The sequence below is a fragment of the Thunnus thynnus genome, chromosome 1 (genome assembly GCF_963924715.1).
Source record: "Thunnus thynnus chromosome 1, fThuThy2.1, whole genome shotgun sequence".
NCBI lineage: Eukaryota > Metazoa > Chordata > Actinopteri > Scombriformes > Scombridae > Thunnus > Thunnus thynnus.
The window spans coordinates 38,695,157-38,708,357 of record NC_089517.1 but is presented as its reverse complement, the minus strand read 5'-3'; the positions used below and the strand labels follow the sequence as shown (position 1 = coordinate 38,708,357).

Genomic DNA, 13,201 nt, shown 5'->3' with positions numbered 1-13,201 from the left:
CTTCTCCCAGTACAGGTTCGGTGAGAAACACGTCCAACTGCACTGTGACAGCTGTTCTGGACAGAACAAGAACAAGTTCATGCTGTGGTACCTGGCTTCGTGATGCATGGTGGGTCTTCATGACAGTGTGTCTCTCAATTTTTTAATTGCTGGCCACACCAAGTTTGCCGTGGACTGGTTTTTTGGGCTGTTCAAGATAGGTTGCGTTACACAGAAACCACCTAGCCTTCGTGAGATGCGTCAGTGGTATCTGTATGACAGCATCAGGGAGTTCTGCACCTAGAACACAAAAGACCTAGTTTGTCCGAAATTAGCTGTGGCTCGTCCATGACTGATTACGTGATGTGGGAACGTAGTGTGCATGTTTCAGTGCATGTGACTGTGTTTAAATGTTAAGTAATATATACATACACACACACATTATATATATATATATATATATATATATATATATATATATATATATATATATATATATTAATCATATTCTGTATTATAACATTAAATTACATGAACCTAGATGATATTACATTATATGAACATAATTGGCTCAATTTTGTGCAAGTGGCTATATTTAACTATATCTAATTATCCCACATTAGTCTTCCTGTTATATCTGAAAATACTATATATTATATAGCATTATATGTACATAATATTTCTTCATATTCTATCCATTTTCGTATAGTTTTTTTATTATTTGGATAAGGACTTAGGGGCTCCACATTTAATGTTTTTCATTTTATGTTCTTCAAATGATTATATTTAAATACACTATTATATATTACATCATATGTGCAGTGTATTTGTTAATATTCTATCAGTTATATTCCATATGTTTTGGATTCTTGTCTACATGGGCTTCTAGGCCTGTACTTGCACATGGTCACTTGCACATATATGTGAACGTCTGTTTAGGCTACATACCCAACTGTGGGGTATCACATAAGACCCAAAAATATTGAGTTCATTTTGACTTGAGTCTTAATAAATTTGTTTTAATCCATGTGAAAAATGCTTGAATATGAATTATTATCTTTAATGCCCTTTTTCTCAAAAATAACGTTTTGAAGACTTTGGAAGAGCATATCTCATAGAGTAATTGGTGTAGAAAGATAATGTCAGTATCACCATAAAACTGAGACTTTTCTCTTTACAGACATATTGAAAACTTAAAAATGTATTTCAGTCTAGTGTGGTGAACACAACTAAACAGGCAGCAACTTCAAATACTCCTCAGAGTGTAGCAGGAAAAGGGACTCGGCGGTCCGTTAAATCACACAACAAAAAAAACCCCAAAAACCCACAAGCACTAAACTTATAAAACACACAAATTAAATACAGGCTCTGCCCAGACAACCTCTTATTTTTATTGCTCTTGGAATGAAACCGGTGTGTGTTTCAGTCTGTCAGTAAAATCCAGCATGGGTCCTCAGGGTGGTCGACTCAGTTGGTAGACAGTGGGGCGTAGAAGTTGCATCTCCATGATGAAAAGTCAGTGAGAGCGCTGGGTTGCAAACAGTGGTCTCTCGCGGATCCAATAGTAGTGTTCGTGTGAACACGTTTCGAAGTCTTGTCTTGTCCAGCGAGGGGAGAAGCTCCAAAAAAGGAGATAAGTGTACATGCACAATTCATCTCCGTTAATAATCTGGCTGGCAGAGAAAGCGGACCTTTTCCTAGCTCGGTTACACTGGAAAGCAGTGACGTCTGTCTGCAGCCGATACTTACAAGAGCAGTGACGTCATGGCTGCAACGTTGGAAATGGAGTCTGAGCAGCATTTTGGTGCTGCTCCCTTGTTTCAGGGAGCAAAGGAGAAAGGCTTCAGAGTTTACATGTAGACCAGCCTTTGTCTGACCCCATGGTTGAGGCTCAACATCATATTACTATGATGTTGCAGTCAGGCTAACGTTAGCTTGTTTCCGGCGCTAAGACTACTGGTTAGCTTTGTTTTATTGGAAAGTTGCTGAAAACGTTTTTATGTAGTGCCCAAGCAGATGTATTGCTTTGGTGTTCATCCTCATATTTAAGTGTGCCTGTGCTGTCATAGCTAAATGTTCTCATTTAGCTGGTTTACTGCTTATTTAGCACTCAAATATCGAAGCACTGAAATAACTATGTGCTCGTTCTATTACTGAATACATTTTGCTGTAGATTACTTTTCATGTTGAAAAGATTTATTTTTGCGTATTTGTTTGCTAGCAATGTTGACATTTCACAACAGTAATGTCTAGCCTCAGCAGCTGTGGCCACTTTCACAATGTGAAAAGCCAAATTATCCAGTGAAAGTCACAGCCGCTCTGTGGAACTTGTGCTGGGTGCAGCTTCTTCAAATGTTTATGTGCTGATAACAACCCTGACATATGTTAGGTGGATATTACCTCAGTTAAATGATTTATAATTTCAGAACAGACTGACAAATTATGTACTATACTGTTTTCTTGCAGATATTAGGCAGGTTCTTTGGCTACAACATCAACACCAACCAAATGTTGGATAACCACACATCCGATACCTGCCCTTTCTGGTATTGTTGGCGAGTCACTCTCAGGTAGGTAAGAAAATGATTGTGTATGTTGCCAAATTGATTGTGGTGTAACAGCCTCAGCTGTATTTATGACACGTAATTAGATGTTTGGTCTGACTCTGATCATGATCAGTGATTACTTCTACAAACATAAGCACAACTAAAAATTTGAGGCAAGTTGGAAACATACAAAGTATATAAAGTAGATGATTTAGTCCTTGTGTACTACAATGTGTGATAAATTTGTAACCAGGACATTTTTTAGTTTGACCTCCATTATTTGATTTTATGCAGAGATGATGACTTTGCTGGGGAGGGTCTTGTTTTCAGTGAAGCTGAGGTAACTGCTGTTCAGGTTTTGGAAACAAGGTAAGTTACTTATCGACGATGATACTCAATTCAATAAGTATTTATATAAATATAGTATTTTTGCAAGATGACTAACGGCTCCACAGAGTATGTTATAAGCATAATAAATGTTAACAAGACTATTTGGTGGTAGAGGTATGGACATTTCTCAGTTCAAAAAGGCATCATGATGCAGACTTCTGCATCGTAATCGCCATGCAGTGACAGTGGGCTGCCTAGACTAACAACCGTGAGGCCAGATGACGTCCGGCCACGTCAACATGGAGTGCTGTCTGGCATGCCAGCTCCAACCACCCAGGAACTATTGGAGACACAAGTCAGCAGGGGACAGAGTAAGAACTTAAAATTGTTTAAGTAAATGGTTCTATCACTTAATACAAATTATCATTATTGTTAGCAGTTTACATTTAGACTGCAGTCAGTTGTGGTCAAGCTATCACAGCTAGATACTGCCTTCCTAATTGTTACTAACCTGTAAAAGGCTTGATAATGTATACACACAGCCTGCGTGAACCTCAGCAGTGCGTGTGCGTTGCTGAACTGCTCCGGTGCTTCTGCAGCCAGCTCTCTTTCTACATAGAATTTGGCTTTGATAATAGCCATCAATAATAGCATGTTTCATATTATTTAATTATAAATTTCAGTCATGGTGGGGTCTGGTTGGGGATACTTCTATGTCAGCCACATACACTCCTCAAAAAGGACAGGTTTGTTCTTTTTGTTTTTTTTATTGATTATATTGCTGAAGGTCCGTGTGCGCGACGCAGCAGCCGCAGCCACGCGCATCTCACACAGGCTGTGTGGCTGCTCTAACCTGGTAACATGGGTGCCGAAATGAAAAGCAAGAGGTTCTGTGACACGCACACGCACTGCTCACGCATCCTGTGTTTCCCAGGGGTGACAGGACGGCCCCATCAGCATCCAAGATGAGGAACCGAGCCGGACCCGAAAGACCAACTGAAACACACCCTACTCGCTTTCTGAAGCGTCCAAGCAAGAGGCTTAAGTCTGGGCAGAGACAGTGTTATACTGTGTTTTTAGGTTTTATTTTTTTGAGCTTTATTGCTCATATTTTTGTTGTGTGAATTGATGGACCACCGAGTTCTTTCTCCTCTCGTACTCTGAAGAGTAGTTAAAGTTTACTGCCTATTTAGTTGTGTTTACCAATTGTCTTGTGTTTGTGCCACCCTGAGTGAAAATAAATTTGTTTGTCAATCGAAAATCATACAACGTGGACCCCCCCCCGGTCGCTTTCCCTCCTCTTTCTTCCCTCTCTTGCTACTTATCCCTACCCTTTTATCTTTAAAGATAAGTCTTCTGTGATTATTGTGCTCATTTATTGTGAAAAGTGGCTGATTGAGAAAGTCAGAGCTCAAACTCAAACCTTTGTTCACCTGTGAATGTTGACATCCATCAGATATTAGCATTCTAGGTGAACTCTTTTATGAGACTCATTGTCTGGTTATTGGTCTCTGGTTTCTAGGTGGTGCCCTGTTATTATTAATTGATATTAATAACTTTATTAATTTAATAATTAATAATGATCTCTGATGGCTTTGGAGGCAGGGCTGGAGCGCGGGGGAGGGACCTGAACGTTGTACTCCGTCTCATTCTCTTCTCATTCCTACCAACTACAGCGTTAACATGCGATCTATATCTAGATATCTAGTTATCTTGATAGGGGAAAACACATGTTAACGTAGGTGTAAATGCACTCAGAATGCATTGTGATCAGAATGCGAATGGATTGGTCAGACTACGTTTGGAGGTGGTCAGGCTCTTATTGTGATCAGATCTTGGCAGGTGTAAATATAACCTGTTCAGCATGACCACAATCATAAGAAGAAAATTGGTCCAGTAAGTTGAAAGAACCAGCTCTGCCTCTTTCTGCCAGCTAAAGCAAGCCCACAAAAGCTAGCAGCAGCAGCTAGAAGTCTTCCATTGCAAGAAGTGTGACGTTCGTTTCTGGCAGCAGTATCAGTTCAGGATGTGCCATTTGTTAACAAGTCTGCCAGCTGAGGCCCTATTGAAGCTGAAGGAATTATTATTAGGCCCTGAGCACCAAACTTGGAAAAGAAGGCCCTGTTGGAATTGATGGAATTATTATTATTATTAAACACATTTTTGAGGGGGTAAACATGCTCAAAAACTTGGCAAAATGGCTTGATGGCGCCCCCTGGAAAATTTCAAATTTGAAGCCCCTCCTTTCAGTTTCATGTAGACAAATGAAATTTGGTAGGCACCATAGATGTATAAAGAGAACTGGATACAGGAAGAGTGCCAGGCTTTGAAGCCAATTTGACATAGCGGCCAAACCATGTAATTACAACGTCACGTGATGCACACTGGCCCAAAAAGACTTTTTCCCATAGACTTACATTGTGAAAGAGGCGTCTGTAAATCAGCTGATACATTTTTCTGAGCGTCACAACTCCCACGAAATGACTTGTCTCACTATCAGAATCAATTCCATTCAGTCCGATCACATTTCAAAAGCTTTGAAGAGACGCATGATTGAATTGTTTTATCCCCATTCAAGTTAGCCGGAGGGCTAAACCGGAAGTAGCCAACTCGGCCAGTGAAAGTCACAAGTGTGCATGCTCTATGGGCCGCACAATGCGGGAGATCTGGGTACTTTCATACTGGGAAGTTGATTTTTTTTTTTTTGCTTTATGTGCCTGAGCAATTTTCATAGGAATGAATAGGGCCCCGCCTCCGACGCTGTATCCAGTTCTCTTTATATATCCATGGTAGGTACGTATAACATGTCCAGCTTTGTACTTTATGTACTGTACAAGCCCAAGTGAGTTTAAGTGGAAACTGTCATTGTGATCCACCTTTACTGGTAACCTTCTCCTTCTCTGGTTCAATACCTGTAGAACCCATTAAATCTATTGAACCACTTGCCTCCTCTGTGCGCCAACATGATCATCATCAAACTTAACATACACTTTTTGAGGAAACTTATTATTCTTGGAACTAATTGTGTGTTATGATACCACAAACCCCATTAACCAGACCATCCATAACATCCGCGTTTTTGCACAACATTACACAGGCATTCTTACCCAACAACAGCTGTTCATCCAAACTTGTTATAAGTTTTGGCATGATGTCCAGGTTTCAATTCAAGTTTCCTCATTTTTTTATTATTTACAAAATCCTGAGCATCTATCTGGACATATTCAGGACATGTCTTAAATAGCTGTGAAACATTATGCTCGTTTACTTCTATTTGTAGGAAATGTGTGTAAATCTGAGCTGACTTCACCTGTTTCACAATGTTTCAATATGTCAATGTCACTGTCTAACTTTGGGGTCCCTTTTGAACGAGTTCCTACCCTGTTTAACAACTCAGCAAAGACATTATCTTTTTGCCGAACCATTTCTTTTAATTCCACAACCTTAAACAGTCTAGACCACAAGTTGACACCTATATCGTCTTCATACAGAGGTTTCCCTTTTACTGGAGGCAACTGGAAAAAATCTCCAACATTAACTACACTTACATTTCACCACTTTGTTTGATCTGTCTTAATTTACCATGAATATAAGACAACAGTCTGTGATCAACCATGGATATTTCATCAATAATCAACATCTGAAGATCACTATATGTAGCACGCAAAGAATTTACCTTTTCTTCACCCAAAGGTGTGTACGGTAAGCGAACATCTTTTCCGATGTTAAATATGTTGTGAGTAGTTGCTGCATGCTAATTGTATGCAGCAACCCCTGTAGGAGCCATTAACAAAACACAAATGTTGTCAGGATGACGACACGCTGTTGACGTAACCTCATTGCCTCATACTGAATGGCTTTTATTAAATGGCTTTATACTGTCCCTGCACCACCTGTAATAAATACATGGATTGGGTTTTTCCCTGTTACTTTGTCTAAGCACCACTGTCAAATCTGACAATAGCCAGCTGTGTCTCATTCAAAGATCTAATTAAAGCCAAACCGTCACTTTTACACATGATGTTATTTTTCTTTTCCAAATGTGCAACATGTTGACTACTTACTGCTAAATCTGGAATATTTCCCTCATGTTCTTCCAACTCTTGCTCTGGGCACAGTTCACACCAGACATCTTCTATTACACCATCTGTATCAATCCTACTCTGGATATTATCTAATTTATCTACTTCAATTTCAGATTTACTTCTGTTTAAATTGACAACTGACTTGACTGAATGTCTTGATCCATCACTAAACCTCACATGACCAATCTTGTAAAACTGTTCAAATGTTTCACAATGTGGAGGTTTTAGCTGCTCATCTACATGATATGGCAGGAACAGCTGCATTATACTTTGGTAAAATAATTCTGGACTTTTTGTCTCAGAAAAGCGCACATAACAAACAACTGCAGGTTGTGTTAGTGTTCTTTTAGTGATTAAACCAAAATCATTGTTGAACATAATTTGGGTCTGGGATTCTTCATTTTTTACTCAAAACATGATATTCTGATGCAAATACATATGCCATATACGTCATTAAAAGCACAAGTGATTTACTGGATTTTAAAGTCATTTCAAAATAACTCAAAGGCAGTGATTAGACTAAAAATACTAAAGAAAAATAAACTTGACATATAATGGTTATATTACCATTAACCAATTAAAGAGATCTATTAGTGTAATATATAAATGGCAATTATAATAACTTCAAAACTATGCATTCAATTACTGACTTTTTAATGTTGACAATACATTACATACATTAACTTATTAATGAGACATATACACATTAGTCAATGAAATTAAACACAACAGTGATAGTTTAAACATCAACACAGAGCCCAAAGTGCAACATTTTAAAATGTTAAATAAATATAATAACATAAAATAATGTAATACAATCAGTTAGGGTTAGTTAGTTGGTTTTTAGAGCCGGTGTATCCTCACTAAGCTGAAGAAGTTGTAAACAGTAGTGAGTTAATGCAGCGTAGCATATTTAACTCGCAAAGTCCATTTTTTGTGGGTATGATACTTGTGTGAATAAAATCATTCCTGAAGTGATGTATATGTATTCCCTCTGGTGTACTAATATGTCACAAAGAAAATGATTTAGGTTATTAATACATTACAGACAGGCAGTGTTTTTGTAACATGTTAATAGGTAGGTCAGTGGGGAGAAGGGGTCAGGAAAAAATCTGTCCTAGAAATGTAAATTTCTGCATAAATTTCTGTACTTGTCTGTTTCCTCCTACAAACTCAAAATGAAAGCCCAACAGACAACCAACAAATAAATCAATAACACAATTTTTATTTAATCATAACTTAAGAACATGTTGAACTGAAAATATAAAAAACATGAACACATTTTACAAAAAACAAACAAAAAACTAATCATTTGCATAAGGGGTTTCTTTTTGGGGTCCAGGAGGTTGTGAGGAACACTTGGAAGGTGAGGTGGGATCAACAGTGTCTTCATCTACAGACATGTGACAAATATGCACACATTAAGTTTGACATTCCTTTTTTTGTCATGCTAATTCTTTGATAATGCAATCAAGAACAAAAATATATTGACACTATCAATGTCACCCTCTCAGTTCACACACTCAATGTGCTAAATTGTGACCAAATTGTTCCAGGGAGTTATTTCTGTCTATAAATAAAAGAAGTTCATCTACAGTTTTCTGTACTGGTCCCAGTAATATTTATTCTTAAAGTGTACTGAAGTAGCGTATCACATGACTTGATTAAGCTACATTTCAGTCAAATAATTGGGGACTGCTTTTATTTAATATCCTATTCATTTTAAAAGAGTAACAGCTGATGTGTAAACTCCAATCAACCAATAGCATAATTACATCACTCACTCACACTCGCTGGCCCCCACTTTGCTACAGACCAGCAAAAAAACACACAAATCACATAAACTCTGTGATATAATTACACAACCACACCATAGCAGTCTTACCATCATCGATCAGGCAGGCAGATGCTTCAGCAACATCCAGCTTCTCTTTGGTTTCATGCAGCAGAAGCTGGACAATTGTTAACTTTTTCCTCTGTGGCCCGCCGGAGCCTCACCTGCCTTATCAGGAGGTTCATGGTAAGACCATCAAGCAACACAAAACCTGTTCATATTTAAATCTGCGCACATAACAATAACAAGTGACTTCTTGATGTTAAATCAATCATGGACGGGTAAAAAGCAAGTTTTGATTGAAAAAAAGTAACATTGAGAGGTTGTATGAAAGCATAGTTCAGTAGGTTATTACATGTTTGGTACATACATGTAATTCAATTTGTCTGAGCATAAAGTTTGATTTTTTCACCGTTTTCTCCCACTTCTCAAGAATCACATACTAACAGCACAAAACCCACCACATTCAATACTCAGTTAGCAGTTGGCATAACTGCCTCATGTTGTCCACCTCTGGGTCATTCACATCAGCAGACTTGCTAGGAGAACTGTAAGCCATCTGAACCACAACACAAAACAGGACACAATAAATAAACTACAAACAACATTCACAGTAATAATTAAGTAAGCAACATACAGCGAAAACACAAAACCATACTAGGACTGCAAGATATGACCAAAATCTTATATCCTGATATAGGTCATTTCATATCCCGATAATGATACCTATATAGCACATTTTAATTCATTCAATGAATACATAGTTGGTTCACCCCCACCTGTTGTCTGTCCATCCTTTGCACAGATTAAATTAAATCACTCTCTACTTCCGAAGCATTTCTTGCACTTAACGTGATGGGTGTAGTTGTCATCAACTGGAGTACTTCACCTGGTTCACCGTCTCTCCTGCGTCTGCAGCACACGGAGGGCTCAGCCCCACTCACAGTGAACCACAAAGAGGAGAGGAGAGGAGAGCAACCATAAATAACAGCAAAACACAGCACACTCTCTCACACTGAGCTGAAATTAAACGACTGCACATAAATGTGGTTAATAACATAAATAAAGACAGTCTCTACTGCGTTTTGCTGTCATTTATGCTTGCTGTCTCACTACTTCTCTCCTCTTTTCTGCTCTTTCTCAGCGCGGGCTGCCAACATCTGGCTTTGCTAGTAAAAAGCCAAGAAGAGTCATTTATTCATGTAATCCGGGTAAAAGATGGACAGACTCCAAATGTTGAGACATATTGCCGTAAAAAGTGTGATTTGCGTCATAATGAAATAAAAGACAGAGGATAATATGAAATGGTAGACATTTTTCTATTGACACAGGATAGATATGGTCATATCTCACAGCCCTAAGCCATACCCTTCTTAACACCAACAACAACTAAAAACACATTCAAAAAAGATGCTTACCTTCCCAGTGCAAAGGTAGACCTGGTCTGACCCACAGACTGACTCCTGTTTTTTTTAACTGGAACTCCATGATGACCCACCCCTACTCTGCCTCTGATTGGCTAACCCTAGCTCTAATTGATGATAATTGATGCTCCCATGGTGCACTGCAGGCATCAGATTTGAAATTCCCACACCACAGAACCAACACAGGTTTGTCATTTTGTTCTTTGTATTAACTGCTGCATTAGTTGGATGTAATGAATGAATGAAAAGGAGAAATGCTGAGGAAACTGAAAGTGAAACTAAGAGCGTCTGTGTCCACAGTAAATCATCTGTTGACTGTGTGATGGTTATTTATTTATACTTTAAATCGTGACTGCTGTGAAATAATCAGAATATAAGGTTTTATTTCTCTCATTCAGAGGTTTTGTTCTCACTACCATTCCCTTTCCTTGTTCGACCACCGCCACGCTCTCTCTCTCTCTCTCTCTCTCTCTCAAAAGGTTGACATAAGTTTAACCCCTTCTACTGTTAGTCTAATGTAGGTTTACATTATTTTTGATAGTCATTTGATAGCTCTACTGACTGAAACAACCAGTCCCTGTATCTATTATAGTTGTGTTATATTTCATGTTAATTACTTAACATAAATTCTTTGGATGTATGTGTTGAAATAATTGCTGTTTCTGAGTTCATTTCATTACAGCGTGATGCAGGTGAAGGTAGCACTCTGCAAACATAGCATCAGCCAAGAACACAGCTAACATTATGTAAAGCCCTATGACAATAACTGATGATATATTAAAACAAGACAAGATTATTATTATTATTACTATTGTTAATAATAATAATAATATTATTAATAATAATAATTTTTTCATTTGTTCTCATTTTTGACAGCTTGCACATGGGCGTGGCAAAATGCCCCCTGTGAGTCCGCAATCAGTTATGTGATAAACATCATCTGATTTACATGGAGTTTACATGGTGTGGTCCACACGTTATACAGCAACATGATATATAATGATGCATTTCTTTCTTATTTTCTATGTTAAATTATATCACTGTTACATATAAACTACAGTACATACTGTGAATGGTGAACGCTGACCATGACTGACTGAACTGTTGAAACTGGTGTCTTTATTCAGTCAGCTGTAGATAATCCTGACTGTATATACTGTATGCCTCGATGAAAAATCACACAAAGAAACACAGTTTTAGTGTCCCATCACACTGACACATTCCTTTTAGGTATAAACAAACACTGTTTGATGAATTGATTTACTCTTCAGGCAGAGTTTAGAAGTTTAGTTTAGATTAGACAGAGTGAGGGCCTCTGCAGGACAGATGTAGCATTGTGCTGCTCAGTATAAACTGATGTTGTTTTGTAGAACCCAGAAAATGTGTTTAAGTAAATGAGAACAACTGTAAATATTTACTTCATAATTGACAGTTCTATAGCATACAGATATAATGCATTATTTTGTTAAAAAAAAACTAAAAAAAAACTTTCAAATTTTTTTTAAAAAACTGATGAGGTTAATATTTTCTTTGTAGAAACATGGAAGAGATCCATGATATTATAATCTTATATAATATCTAATAATAATCTAATCTAATCTTCAAATAGGTGTTCTGATGATTTGTGAATGATTTGCTCGATCTTCTTTTTCTGTTTTAGATCAACTCTAGAATTACTTCTTGACAACAGAATGATGAATATACAGTATATCAGGATGAGAGAAGAAAGTGGCTGCTTTATTAGTAAAAGAAGGTTACCTGTCCTCTCTCTCCTGCCACTCAACAGATAGACACACGCAGGGATGCAGGAGGTCTCTTCACCTCCTCTGTGTGTTTGTGTCTGTCATGCAGTCTGATCATGGAGCAGAAGAAGATGCGGGGTGGGAAGGAGAACACCAGCCAACTGTAATATGGATTAAGGCCCTGAAAGAGTTTATGGCAGCCGCCAAGGCCCCACTGTTCCAGCATGACAAGCTTAAAGTTAAAGCCCCACAGCCAAAATATATCTGTTTGAGCAGAAGGTTCATCCTTTCAGAATGACGGCTTCCTAAATTAGAGTGATGAGTGAGGTATTGGCTCAATGATTAATGCCACGTAATCTCATTAAAGACCTCAAAGCTAACACTGAATATTATCATTTCCCTGCAGATGTGTGTGTTGTTTGTCTTTATACAGTGTATAGTATGCAGATTGAGCAGGATGAGATGAAAGGGACGGAAAGTGTTTGTTTTCAGCTCTATCCACAGAAACACAGGCCTGTACCAGCCCTGCTGTACTTTTTACTCGTCCTTCTTTTCATTGTTTAACTCTTTTATTACATTTTTCCACTGTTATGCAAACTGTTATTACGGAGCAACACCATGCAGCGATATATTTACCAGAGAGCAGCAGACACGGATATACATTTTCATGAGTATTGAACATTGCATGTAGGAGATAAATATCACTTAAGTATATATATATGTATATATAGACCAGATGCAGATGACTTGAGAGATTAAAATGACGAAAGAATTTGACTCTAGGCCAAGATGTATGAGATAATTATGAAAATGTAAAATGGATTTTTACAGCATCATCTTGAGGTCAATGAGTGTCATGTGTCTTAGTTGTCAGTGGACTTTGCAACCCACCTGCCAATCTCAGGTCTCTTAACTACATCCGTGTTTCCCTCACTTTGTCACTCCCACTGAGGATGCATAGAGAGACACAAGGAAACCATGTAAGGAGAGAAGAAACCAGGAAATATGTTTTTAGAGATGAGACGTCTTTTCCTCTAAAGCGTCACGTGAAGCTACGTCCGTTTCCGATGACGGCGACAGCTGATCACAGCTGGATCAGCTGTCAGTCTGCTTTAACAGCTGTAGAAACTTCTGATGGAGTTTGTGTCTGCACACGTGTGCTGTGCTGACACTAATAAAGGCTCTCAGTTATCATTACCAGCAGCTGCTCTCTCTCTGCAGCCTGTTACCTGTTTGACAAGCACCTGCACATGAATAAGAA

General features: G+C 38.2%; 1 long non-coding RNA gene across 2 annotated transcripts; it reads right to left on the bottom strand.

Moving 5' to 3' along the window:
- Nucleotides 1-7,577: 7,577 nt before the first annotated feature.
- LOC137188143 (uncharacterized) lies at nt 7,578-11,268 on the bottom strand. 2 transcript variants are annotated; one of them, XR_010929329.1, is made up of 3 exons: nt 9,554-11,268; nt 8,826-9,333; nt 7,578-8,333 (listed from the first exon to the last, which is right to left on the bottom strand). It is a non-coding gene; the product is annotated as an uncharacterized lncRNA (long non-coding RNA). The 2 variants fall into 2 exon arrangements; XR_010929328.1 differs by having other exon boundaries at nt 8,826-11,268.
- Between the last annotated feature and the right edge of the window lie 1,933 nt (nt 11,269-13,201).